General features: G+C 39.3%; 1 protein-coding gene across 3 annotated transcripts in view; it reads left to right on the forward strand.

Moving 5' to 3' along the window:
* LOC139127176 (myosin-3-like) overlaps nucleotides 1–14,829 on the forward strand; it is a 182,777-nt gene that overhangs the window by 132,495 nt on the left and 35,453 nt on the right. The window lies entirely within an intron of this gene.

Raw genomic sequence — 14,829 nt, forward strand, 5'->3', positions numbered from 1 at the left:
TCAACAGTTTTAAGTGAGTTTGGCATCAAGTTAGCGCAAGATGACAAGGTATTACCTAATCTATATTGGATTCCTAAGATCCATAAGAATCCTTATAAACAACGTTTCATAGCTGGTTCCAGTAAGTGTACAACAAAACGCTTGTCACAACTTTTAACCATCATTTTATCAACCATTAAATCTGGTTTGGTACGTTATTGTGACAAAGTTTATGAAACTAGTGGGGTCAATCAAATGTGGATATTAAAGAACTCCAAAGAATTGTTACATATTTTACAAAATAACAAAAACATGTACAATTCAATCCACACATTTGATTTTTCAACGTTGTACACAACCATCCCACATAACAAACTTAAAGACAGACTATCATCTCTCGTGAAGAAAGCCTTCTTTTACAAGAATGGTAGTCGTAGGTATGAATACATTGCCATCAAGCGCAACTTGGGCTATTTCACCAACAACAGCGATGCCAAACTCAAATACAGTGATGTTGAGGTGATTCAAATGCTATATTTCCTTATTGACAACATATTTATCAAGTTTGCTGGCATGACATTCAGGCAAACCATAGGCATTCCCATGGGCACAAACTGCGCCCCACTTCTTGCAGACTTATTTTGTATTCGTATGAAGCAGAGTTCATACAATCACTTCAGAAATCTGGATGTAAGAGGATTGCCAAGCGTTTTAACAACACCCACAGATATATCGATGATCTCATCAGTTTAAATAATCCTGGTATATCCAATTATCTACACCACATCTACCCAGATGATTTAGAAATAAAAGAAACAACTGAAAGTGTGGACTCGGCTTCATACCTAGACGTATTGTTTGAAATTAGACAAAATACACTATATACTAAGCTGTATGACAAAAGAGACGATTTCAATTTTGAAATCATAAACTTTCCCTTTTGTCGAGCAATATACCATCATCTCCAGCTTATGGTGTGTATATTTCACAACTTCTTAGATACAGTAGAGCATGCAATTCATATGAAGACTTTCGAGTTAGACACAGCCTATTAGCTCAAAAGCTAATGTGGCAAGGGTTCTCAGAAAGTCGATTAGTGAAATCATTTAAGAAGTTCTACGGTAGATACGGAGATGTTGTATCAAAATATGACCTGTCTGTTACTCAAATGATGAGTGACAGCATACCAAATTTTGACTCACAAAAGTAATTTGGTGAATTCACCAAATAACAATGGATTTGTCGCTTTGGGTCAATCTTGACGGGTGCGGCTAGCTGGCAGGGTACGCTTACCCATTCCGGACACCTGGTACCACCACTAATTTGTGGTTCAAGATGACCCCATTGCCTTTGTCATTTTCAATATGTTCCTTGGACCTGGTAATTTTCTTAGTTACCTTGAACGATAACGATTATTGGACCTGATTTGATGTCTATTCCCTATGCTACAGAACATAATTTGTATGAGTTCGCACTTTTACTATAGCAGTGTAACAAAATTGCCTTTCGGAGATTATTCCTGAAAGTGAAACCTCTTTGATTATGACGGTTAATTGAACTTTAGTCTCTGTATGTTTTTTAGGTTGTTTAATTGTGTATCCTTCAGTTCATACAACAATTGAGATATTGTTTTCATCTGCCAACATTTTGATGTTTTTCTTTGGTGTATTTATTGTCAAAATTTCATTAGAAAATAGATAGTTTTAAATATCTGATTTTTCAAAAGTTTGCCCTCACTTTGGCATTGCTGTGCCTGGTATTCTATGGTGACCTGTTTTATTCATCACCATGCCAACACAACATTATGAAACCATTTGACATGTTATCCACAACATAAACATTTACACAGTGTCAGACAACACAGACTGTTTGTACCAGATACTCTTGTTATTGAAGCTGAACGTTTATTTGTCTAGTTCCCCTGATTATATATGGTGACATTTACCAACCCTCTGATTATATATGGTGACGTTTACCAACCCTTTGATTATATATGGTGACATTTACCAACCCTCTGATTATATATGGTGGCATTTACCAACCCTCTGGTTATATATGGTGACATTAACTAACCCTCTGGTTATATAATATGGTGGCATTTACCAACCCTCTGATTATATATGGTGACATTTACTAACCCTCTGATTATATATGGTGACATTTACCAACCCTCTGATTATATATGGTGACATTTACCAACCCTCTGATTATATATGGTGATATTTACTAACCCTCTGATTATATATGGTGACATTTACCAACCCTCTGATTATATATGGTGATATTAACTAACCCTCTGATTAATATATGGTGATATTAACTAACCCTCTGATTATATATGGTGACATTTACCAACCCTCTGATTATATATGGTGACATTACCAACCATCTGATTATATATGGTGACATTTACCAACCCTCTGATTATATATGGTGACATTTACCAACCCTCTGATTATATATGGTGGCATTTACCAACCCTCTGATTATATATGGTGACATTTACCAACCTGATTATATGGTGACATTTACCAACCCTTTGATTATATATGGTGACATTTACCAACCCTCTGATTATATATGGTGACATTTACCAACCCTCTGATTATATATGGTGACATTTACCAACCTCTGATCAGTGTGCGAAATTAAGAGAAAATAGCTTCAGGTCATAAGGACCTGCACCAAGCCAAAACTTCAGGTCCTTACAGAAAACTGCCGGTCCTCAAGAAATGCACTTGTTAACGACCATTTAAGTCAACTTCTCCACCAATACTATGCTGGTGAATGTTGTAATATTTAATTTTTCATGTCCTTTGATCAATAGAGTCAGCAAGTATTCACTCACAAAGACTATTGTTCACATAGATTACAGAATGGTGTAAGTGAATGATCATGAATCATTCATTCAGGAGTATTTGACATTTTCTCTGGCCATGTCGGACCATAAATGATGTCAAAAAACCAGGGGCCGGGGAATACAGGCTCATTTGCGACATTTAGGCCTACAGTCCAGTATGACGGTGAGTTGGCCTGCCTGTCGTAAAACGGTGGGTTTTACATGGAAACAATTTGCAACCCTACTCTCGGCCTCTGAGAGTATACACGACGGATCGTGCAACTCGACAAAACTGTTATGATAAGGCCGCTCTTTATTATAAAATGTACACTTGTTATCACGATATATCGTGGTAACAGTCGGCCTCGTGAACTTTGGTTAAAGACCAACGAGCGAGCAAGATGTTCTAGCGGTCCACAAACAAACGCAGCGAAACGTATTACTTGACTGTCGACTGCAAGTAGCACAATTGGGCTGTCGTTTAACATCTAGTCCTTGTATCAGGCGTAGTTCAAAACCATAGAGGTAAAAAATACCTCCATGTTAAAAAAACAAATATGTTTAGTCAACAGCATTGTTCTCGTAGTAGATTTTTTTCTTCAACTCTTTCTATGAACCGTTTATGTTTTGAACGCTTCAATGGAAAATCAAAGCAAAGTAAACGGAGTCAGTTTGACAGGCTGTATTATGTATGTACATTTGTGTACATGTAAATTCCGAACATGCACTTAAAGTGTGGAACTAGTGAAGTGATACTGGTTGTTGTTGTCATATGACACAGATATGCTAACATTACCAGGGTTACACTCACTAGGCGAGTATTATTATAATATTGTATCGCATTGTTGCACCAAAATCAATCCATTCTATTGCCAGAATCTGCACGGACGTAATTATACTGATCTGAATGTAATCAGCTGCTCTGCAGCTGTTATCAGCTATGCGTGTCGATCGGAGGGATTAGACTCTTCGTAAATGTAAAAAGTCGCAAGACAAAAATTACTTTGTTGCGACATTGTCAACCCCCCCCCCCCCGGTCTGGCGTACCATAGATCGAATTCCCCACTACCAGGACACGAGGTGAGATCAATATCCCCTGTTGCCCCGCACTCCCACGGTGGAAAACATTGATAGGTGCATGATATTAAAGTCTGAATCACATGATTCAGAGTCAGTCATCATCTGCATCTGTTACAGGTCTTGACGGAGAAATTTTCGTCATTATTTTTTTATTCCAAATTTCAGTCGGTCATAAGGACCGACATGTTGCTAAAAACTTTCGGCCCGACGAGAAATCTGTCAGTCTCGGACCGTCGGACCGACGTTAATTTCGCACACTGCCTCTGATTATATATGGTGACATTTACCAACCCTCTGATTATATATGGTGACATTTACCAACCCTCTGATTATACATGGTGACATTTACCAACCCTCTGATTATATATGGTGACATTACCAACCCTCTGATTATACATGGTGACATTTACTAACCCTCTGATTATATATGGCGACATTTACCAACCTCTGATTATATATGGTGACATTTACCAACCCTCTGATTATATATGGTGACATTTACCAACCCTCTGATTATATATGGTGACATTTACCAACCCTCTGATTATATATGGTGACATTTACCAACCCTCTGATTATATATGGTGACGTTTACCAACCCTTTGATTATATATGGTGACATTTACCAACCCTCTGATTATATATGGTGATATTTACTAACCCTTGTCCAAGAGATAATAAACACAGATGGTGGAATGTTACATGCCATGTATTACAACCTGAAATGACCTTAGCCATGTCAATATAGGTCATAAAGATTGTACTGAATTCAGAAATTTAGATTAATTTCAATATTTTACATATAAATATACCTGTTGCTGTGACTGGTTCACCAAATCAAGCAGTTCACTAATATAACACACAAAAACATTGGAAAATTTGTAACAGATTGTATATCTGTAGGGCAAGTTTTTCACTCAAACACATTTATTAGGCTGCGCAAATACTACTACAACTGATAATAATATAGGAAGATATGCATTGTTGAAGGGTCAACCTCTCTAATAAAATATTGAAATTAAAGTCTGCTGTTTGCCTAAGCAGGCTAGACAAAACACAGAGAGATACGTACACAAGGTTCTAATAAGCTTGGCAATTAAACCGCCCACTTAATGCAGCTGTATCTAATTCATGTACCACACACAAAAGCAAAGTAAACAACAATGATTCGGATATAATGCCTTATGATTATTAAGTGTGTATATTTGATTTTTAGCTACTATAGACTATAGAAGCTATTGGGATAGGTATCCGTCCGGCGTCAGTCTGTATGTATGTATGTATGTATGTATGTATGTATGTCCGTTTGTGAGGTGTACATCCACTCAAAAAGAAACACAGTACTTACTGATTTGATATTTGTTGTGTAGATGAAAAATATGATTTTGAGAAACTAGTTTTTTAGCTCCCATAGCCATATGTATATATGGCAATGGAAGCTATTCTTATAGGCTAGGGAAATGTATGTATGTATGTATGTGTGTATGTTTGTGTATGTATGTATGTATGTATGTATGTATGTACAGTACCAGAATCACATAACTTGTAACCGCATTTTGCGGTATGCGGCAAACATGCGGTAACTGTGCGGTAGCATTGTTCTCTCCCGCAAGGTCTGCGGTATCTATTGTTTCATGCCCACTTCCCATTGTTTTATTGCCGCAAACACTGCGGCAACACGTTTGCGGGAACTCACTGATGCCTCAAAACATGCGGCAACAGCAGTGCGGCAACACACTGACAACTCAAATGCTGCGGTAACACCTCGTTGCGATCGCATTCTATTGTTCTAAATGTTGAAACCTGTGCGGCAACTGAATGATTGACAGCTTCAAAACCACAGCTGAAGAAATTGCGACTCTGTAGGCCTATTACAAACCAAATATAAATGCAAATTTGAACTTCACGGAGTGGTCAACTATAGGCCTACACAGCAAAACAGGAAAGGTGATTGGGAGTCAACTTAGCATGCTATTCACAGTAATTGAGCACCAAATCGCCAAAATTGTAAAGGGAAATATAAATCATGTCTTTCTGTTTGGTATACAATACAATGAATAGCCTATCACTGTAAAATATTTCTCTGGCTGGGTGGGCCGGGTGCGGTATGTTGCGAGTTTGAATCCGATCGATAATTTAATAAATTTCTTAAATAAAGATGACATCACTGATCTGAGAGAGACGTGATGTCGAAGAGAAATTTATTCGATGATTGTGACCATCAGGTAAGTCACGGTCCGGTGGTAAGTTGATGCCACAACACATCGCAGAAGACATGTTTTCTATTTTTCAATGCCGGTGAACTCGGAAATGATCACTGGTCTGTACCAGTCATTTCAACTTTAGTGGTTGGTATAAGCTCAAATACAGTTTTAAAACTTCCACAAGTACGATCCACGACTAAAAATGCAGAATTTTTGTTGAAATAAAGCTTTTCTCGTTTTCACTCATAAATTATCGTCAACCGATCATGACACCCGTTCCATAGCTTCATGTTTGTATCATGCGAGGAGGTGAAAAATGACCATGTACTCCCTTGTGACCGCGTCAAAGTGTATGGAGATAATCTAGGATTAGTGGTGTAAAGTCTTCAATGACAGTAAATTGCGAACAATAATTCTACAGACGCATTTATTTCTCTTCGGACGGGTGAAACTTCAGGCACCCATGCGCTGCGTAATCTGCTTGATCGATCGTGAAACTAACAGGGAGTCTGTAAAAACAACTGGTCATCAGTGTAGTGCACATGACTTTCCTATTTTACATCGTTTGTCCTTACTTTTGTCACTGTCATTCAACAATCTGTGGAGAGACTGTGCTCTATATAGAAATATACCGCCATGGTAATATTTAGAACTGTCGTACCTCCTTATGTTTCCCGGTCGGACAAAGACGCCTCTATAACAGTACGGTCAGATAAGTCCCCGCAACCTTGTACAGAAAGAATTGCAGTCTATACACAACGATGTGCGCTGTGGCATAGGCAGTTACCCATGTTTGCGCTTTGAAATGCCCGATCGGACAGGTTTCGCAGTTTACGGTATCGAGACCCGGGTATCGAGACCATCTTTTGTACTATTGGAAATAGATATTTTGGCAATTTTACTCTAGAAATTTAATGTGAATAAGTGGCGACTTTTACCTGTATGCAATAGACCTTGGTGTTCCGTTAGCGGCAATCGAGAGCTGGGTACATACTGAGCTAAAAGAAAAGCAAAGTCTTGGATTTTAAAATTCGCTTTTGTTTTCGCACAACGAGCCTTCAAAGCGTCAACTTGACGAGTTTTGCATAAATTATCAGCCCTTGTTCACGCTTGTCAAGCTGCAAGCTGTATCTTCACTTCCATGCTTTTTACCGGAAGTTAAACTGGCTCCCAGTCGCCTGGCTTTTCTCGGAAGCTAAGTTCCAAAAAGTCATGGTAACTGCATAGCTGGCCAAGCCAGGCGATCATCCCGCGATCAATCCCAACAGCCCTACAACTCAACGCGGCGGTCTACTGATATTTAATCCTTCAATTTACTATATGTTTTGATATGCCCACAGACTTGGAGCCGGTCTGACTGGAAGTTTGAGAAACGGTCTTGCAGACTAAATATATTCATTACAGGTGAAAAATCTGGCGCCAGAATTGAAAAAATTAGTGTTACTTTCGCCGAATAACAGTGTACACGACCCATATCTCCTTGTAATAACCCCACATCAGTTGAATTTATGGATGGTTTGTCTTTTTTCGAGATTAAATTCAAACTGTAATTTCGTAGAACTACGTTTTCTTCCCCCCAGAATTGCGTACGTTCTCTGAATTCGGGCTTGTAAACCCTGAAGATCTCCGCGTCGAATATTTAAGCTAATGCTAAGCAGACTTAGAAATAATAGTTTAATGGCCGGTCTGTACGCTTCTTTACATCGTGAACTCTTACCAAATATTGCAAAGTCAGCCGTGATTCCAGTGTCATCTGTCCCGTGTGAAAGGGGGTTCAGTACCCAAAACACGATTAAAAACATCGAAACGTAATTATCTGAGTGAAGATGCCGTAAATAATCTGATAGTTCTAACCATGGAAGGCCCAAAACTTTACGCATTTGACTTCAGAGCAGCGAGGATAGAGTACAGGCAGCAAAGAGATCGTCGGAAGTTGTAATCTAAATGTAATTAGTCAGAAACGAATACCGTCGTCAGAGAATAGAACAGAAGAGTATTAAAGATTGTAAAAACTCGTCCAAAAAAAATTGTCACTGCTGATGTTTATTGAACACTTTATTCATTGACTTTTGAACTAGTTTTCGATATGGCGTATACAGCTGTTTTATAAGTGCTTACATGTAGTTGTACGCATTTTTGATACATTTTACGCGAATAATAAAAACATTTGCGTACCGCCTTACGCAGGTTTGAAAATCCTAACGGAAGCTCTGTAAATACCATTTATTATCCCTCGTAGAATTAATAGGAAATGAACACAGCAAAAATAATTTACTAAATTACTGATCGATTTTATGGAAGACAATTCACGCGAGACAGTTTGCTGCTTGAAGACTGCTTCAAAGCACAGGTAGATTGTGAAAAGTGAAATTTTCTAGGGTCCCGACATCGTCAAAAGTTCACCCCTAAGCTGTTCAATGCTGTATATCATTAATAAAATACTCAAACAAGTCGGACTTTACTCATGTGAAAATCACTGTCAAAAGTGGCCGGGATTACATGCGATAAGTGACATGTCCAAATCGCGACCAGCCGCTCGATAAAATGCGCCTGGGAAGTTGATTTGCATCACCGTCCCTCCACTCAGGGTATTATTTAATTTCTTTGCACACATAGGGAACCGGCTGGGGATATTCATCGTCGTAATAAACGTGCCTCTTTACGGCAATAGCTCAGTGCTACCCGTTTTGGCGTAGGTCAGCGGAGCAGAAATTAACAGTCCATGTAGCCGACAATGAGATGCGAATGATATGCTGTGGCTCGCGAGAATGGGGATATGGCGATTTGACGAAGTAGCTACAGGCCCAGTCTGGCGTGTTTATGGAAACATCGTGTGGGCATGGCACTAGAAATCTACGTGGGACATTCATGTTCCCTAATGCCACGCTGCTTATTACAGTGAACAAGTCATCGTTGATGACACAGTCCCCACTTGTTAATGGTACTTTGATTACAGGTCCTCAGAGAGGATAGAGTCCTCTTCATTAGGTCTGTGATAAAAATACTTTTGAATAAATTCGCTCGATACATGTGTGAGTTGTAGTTCAGGACATGGAAAAAATCGTAATAAAATGGCCACACGGTGGCCATATCAGATCGTATCACAAAACAAATTCATGTGCATATGTATGACATTGGTCAATCTCCTTGTACCAACTTTGAATAAATTCACTTGATACATGTCTGAGTTATGGTTCTGGACATGAAAAAATGTAATAAAATGGCCACACGGCGGCCATATTGGATCGTATCACAAAACAAATCAATGTGCATGTGCATGACATAGGTCAATATCCTTGTACCAAGTTTGAATAAAATCTGTTGAAACATGCCTGAGTTATGGCTCTGTACATGAAAAAATCGTAAACAAAATGGCCGCAGAGCGGCCATATTGGATCGTATCACAAAACAAATTGATGTGTATAGCTATGACATTGGTCAATGTCCTTGTACCAACTTTGAATAAAATCAGTTGAAACATGCCTGAGTTATGGCTCTGTACATGAAAAAATCATAATAAAATGGCCGCCTGGCAGCCATATTGGATCGCATCACAAAACAAATCTACGTGCATCTGTATGACATATGAAGTAATCCTTGTACCAAGTTTGAATGAAATCGCTCCAGGCATCTCTGAGATATCTGCGTGAACGGACGGACGGACGCACGCACGGACGGACGGACGCACGCACGGACATGACCAAATCTATAAGTCCCCCCAGACGGTGTTCGTGGGGACTAACAAGGAAAGACAAGATTTTACAGTCATAGTCTTTTCGACCATGTTTCGACATTGTTTCAGAGCGGTCGGGTCGCCGATTACACATCGCTATGTACATGTTACATAAGTGAACAACTCACGTTCACAGACTTTTGCAAAACATCGGCCTTGACTATCTTTCAGGAGGGGACGTTCACTTTATCTCATAATAATAATTAAAGAATGAAAAAATATGGACAAGGTCTGGTCTTTTCAAGTTTTAGTTTAGAACTGATCAAAATCCTATGAATTGCATTTTCACTGCGATTTGCGGTTGAATTTCTTTGTGACTTGGCAACGACATGTTTGCATACTCCTGCTTTTTACCACTTCGTGAAAATGGTATCACCCATCCAACGCTAAATGTACGTGTATCGATCATACAAAGAGAACGCATTAAAAAAAAAACGACGCTCGCGGTCATGCGGGTTCAAGGACATTCACAAGGAGACATCCTCTTCGAGTCTGTCACGGATATTTTACTAGTTTTGAAAACTTACAAAAGCCAGTGTTCGAAATTCGTGGGCATTGCAACCACCCACCAGGGCAGGTAACTTGAAAAAGTTGTCTTCCCGGGTAAAACTAACCCCTTCTGAGATGATTATACCTCGCAGATCAAATGTAGTAAAATTTAAAAAAAACAAAACAAATAAAACTACCAGCAACAGACACTGTGCTCTCCATTGGTTTTATGTTCTGTTAGAAAAATTACGAATTTGGGTAAGAAAATAAACAGTGAGCACCAAATAAATCCAAGTGAATGTTGCCCCGTCAATTTATTACATTTTAAACCACGTGTCCTTTCTACTCAGGTCTTGAACGGGAGCGCTAGCGACAAGGAAATGAGAATCAACTTACATCTCAATAAAATTTGTTTGAAAACCTAGAACTTGCATTTTGTCCTTTACTTTTTTCACCTACGACTTTGCTCCTATGTCAACGTGATGGTACGCTAGTTTATATATCACGGGTGGAGGGACTGTGGTTATATGAGTCCGTACCAGCTAAGTCAACGGTATAATGTTGTAGAAAATTGCAAGTGATTTCATCAGCAAACTGATTTGCTTATAATTCCGTTTTATCTGTCAGTGAAAGATCTGACTTGATGTTTCTGAGGTAGCCGCTATCTTACCGAAGCGCGAAGGCCAGCTTGTCTGTCCAGTGTCCGTTTTCAAAATTATCTGATGAGCGCTCACGCATGCACTGTGTTCAGAGAAGTATTACACAGTGGGACCAAACTGGTCACTAAAACGCTGGAAATTCATTCTCTGTGTATAACAAAAAAATAAATAATTAATTTTAACAACTGACATGTCATTATGTTGAAAAATCCAGTTCCGAAAATGAGCAATATCGCGGAAGTATCGATACCATCATCAACTGCGCAACCTGTCAGATCGGGCATTTATAGAAGCAAACATGGCTGCCACGCTCAGAAGTAAGCTTATCACTTGTGTCTACCGGTATTTCGTTGCCGCTACGCAAGACGCCGCAGTGTAAAATACAATTCTGGGCTTCGGCAAATTGAGGAAGGTGTATGATCATGCTGTCGTAAGGTGACTTTATCCGACCGGGGAAAGATGACAAGATACGACAGTTTTAATATTACAATCGAGGTACACCTCTATTGTATTACCAAGCACCGTTGCGTCTCTCTCCATGAGTTCGTGAAGGGACGGGCTGTCAATGTTAGTTCAAAGTAAAGAAATTCTGGTGTGAGAAAGTCATGTCGATGCGATGTGCAGTGATGTTTTTAAAGACCTATACTGGGCAAGCTCCAGAAATAAATCAAAGATTAATTGCGCCCCTGAAGTATGTACGATTGCGTCGTTGTGTGCATTGTTACGTTGTACATGATTTTTGTGTATTCGTTTCGGGAATTATCAAAGTCGGGAATGGAATATGCATGGTCATGAATGTCCGAGGCAGCTCATGAATGTGCACTTATAAAAGTACATGAACATTTGTTCTCCCAATCACATGAAGGCGCGACTTTGCACAAGTTTTAAATATCGGATATTTATAATCTAGTATCAAAGTTTGACATATCGACGTTTTCGGGACTGTGGTGAGATTTCACCACCTCACAGTTCTGGCCAAACCCGACTTCCAAGGACTGACTCTAGTTTCGATATTAGACGATACTAGATTCTGTCAAATCGCAAGTAAATATCCGGTATATATATGAGATTTCACCACCTCACAGTTCTAGCCAAACCCGACTTCCAAGGACTGACTAGTTTCGATATTAGACGCTACTAGATTCAGTCACACATTACACATTACCATGCAGTAGAATTACGACATTGTCTTCGCTGCACTGTAACGTTTGCCGACAGTGACAAGGATAAGTTATCATCGTCCGAGTGTAAGAGCACTATGTCATTGTCACGTACTGTAAAGTGACAATGACATGATACATGTCAAGCAACTGATAAGGCAACCTTTTCAGCAAAATTCAGAGTATGTTGCGTCACCACTGAAACCGTTGTTGACAGCCAACACGAGATTACATATCCATCGAAATTGCCTTGGTTAAAATCGAACAGCAAAGTGGCGTAAAGCCTGCCTATGGTTCATTCCGCCAAAGGTAAATTTCACATTACAGTGAAATGCTTCTGTCATGATCTCAAACAAGAGAAAAGGAAGAAGATTTAAACCTCTTTTGGTGAGTCATTTTTAGCGGATTCATTTTAGAAGAAATATTTTTCACTGCAGTTATTTTCGAAATTACTTTAATCACGGTCCTCCACAATTTGTGGAGGGACCGGGCTTTAATCGACAATATTGCCACTTTTATGACAACGTTATGTGATCAAGGTCATGCAGAGTCCAAAGGTCATGGCGGCCATGCTTTTGCAATGACGATGCGATCAACACTTTCTCGATAATTTCGCGGGTTATTTATCTTACTTTTCGCCAATGTTTTCGACCTAACACGGTCCCTCCACGTGGAGGGACCGTGGACCTAACCATATGACATGCATTTACAACTGTCGCGTTATTTTACTCGAATGAGAATGAAATCGTTGGGTTTTTAACAATACCGTAGCCGCTACGTGCTACCTCTCTCAATATGGTGCGGAATAAATGTGACTGTGAGACGGTATTAGTATCGATTCGGCCCCTTGACAATATCATCTGCTCGACAATTATGCCACGAACGAGTAACAACTTACAATTGCGTAGACATGGGTTTTATTTCTCATCAACTAATCACTCTGTTTTATGTGTAGCGTTTATCTAACGCATAACGCAACTTCGGAATGATTATAAAGAAAGGAAAGACGAAAAATACAAGATCTGGGTTTTCGTAATTAATTTTATTCCCATGATAGCTGTCATTTCTTGGTCTTTTCATTCGATGCCTGTGTAAAAAGGACGAAAGTGGTTAAAACAATAATACAGTGATCGAATAATAATGTATTTAATAAAAGTTTGTTGCCAGATTTCGAACTCGCATTTGTGATTTCATTCAGAATTAACAACGCAACTCTGAAATTGCCGAGCCATTCCCTCTATATTTGGAAGTTCCTTTTTAAAACTTTAAATTTTTGTTTAGTATTGTGTATTTTCGTCGGTCTTCATTTCGTTGGTATTGCAATCAATGATAAAGAAGACGTAAAATGTCGTTTGCGGACATGACATGCTCATTGAAATTGCAGGAAAGCTGGGTAAAGCCTGCCTATGGTTGATTTCCGCCAGAGCAGAGGTAAATTTCGATTGGATTCAAACATGAATTCCATTTACAACTGTCTGGTTATTGTACTCAAATGGGAATTAAATCATTACGTTTTTAACAATAGCTGATACATGTAACCTCTCCGAATGGTGAGGGATAAATGTAAGACCTATTTAGTATCGATTCGGCCCCTTTACCATCATCTGCTTGACATCTATGCCACGAACGAGAAACAACTTACAACTGCGTAGACATGAGTTTTTCGTAACAACGTACTCATCAACTAATCACTCTGTTTTATTGTGTAGTGTTCATCTAACACATGACGTGACCTCAGAACATCATGAAAAAAGGAAAAGACGAAATATGCAAGATCTGGGTTTTCGTAATAAATTTTATTTCCTATGCGAGCTGTCGTTTCTTGGTGTTTTTAATCCTATGCCTATGTAAAAAGGACGCAAGGATTAAACAGTAATCGGGCAATAATATATATGCATACAGTGTAATAAAACAGATTGTTGCCAAACTGAAAGCTCGCAGACACATGAATGAACAGTGTTTCTGTTCATTTTGTCAACAATACCACGACTGTACATGCTACTTCCGGTATTAGCAATTACTTGGTGGCATCGGGCCAGACCATTCGATAATGATTTTCTGATGGACATGCACAGTGAACAACGCATGGTCAACTCGATATCGATAATGCAATGAGTTTAGCTGGGCAGTTTTGGAGCAACAACATATAATCAATCGCTCTTTTCTCCAAATGTTTGCACTATGAAACATTGACTGGTCAAAAAGTTGCTACATTTTATGATAGTAGACGAAAGGAATTGGAGCGTCAAGAACGTGACAAAAACGCGAGGTAATAGGAGTATTGTATGTACATTACGAAGGGCATTTTTGACATTCTTTCCATTGTGAGATGAGCTGCAAGGGTCGTGTTTTCGACGCGACTTGGACGCGTCTCGGATGCGTCTTGAACGTGTCTAAATGCCATCAAAACCAGTCGAGTCTGAATGCAAGTTTTGCTGTATACTGTACATTTCCGTACACTTACAAAAAGTACAAAGGAAAAAAATGCAAGAAATGCTTTCAGGTACCCAACTTTGCCTAGATCGCTATGGTGAAAACTTGTGACCGTGATTGTAAAACTCAGAGGGCGGGGCAAAAGCAAACCTTCACAAAGGTCTGTTCGGCAACCAACTTGGGGTCATTAACACCTCGTCAATTGCCGCAATACCGCACGTTCTTTTGTTGTACATGTCGCAACTGCTGCGGG

Source organism: Ptychodera flava, unplaced genomic scaffold (genome assembly GCF_041260155.1).
Source record: "Ptychodera flava strain L36383 unplaced genomic scaffold, AS_Pfla_20210202 Scaffold_29__1_contigs__length_4469600_pilon, whole genome shotgun sequence".
Classification (NCBI taxonomy): Eukaryota; Metazoa; Hemichordata; class Enteropneusta; family Ptychoderidae; genus Ptychodera; species Ptychodera flava.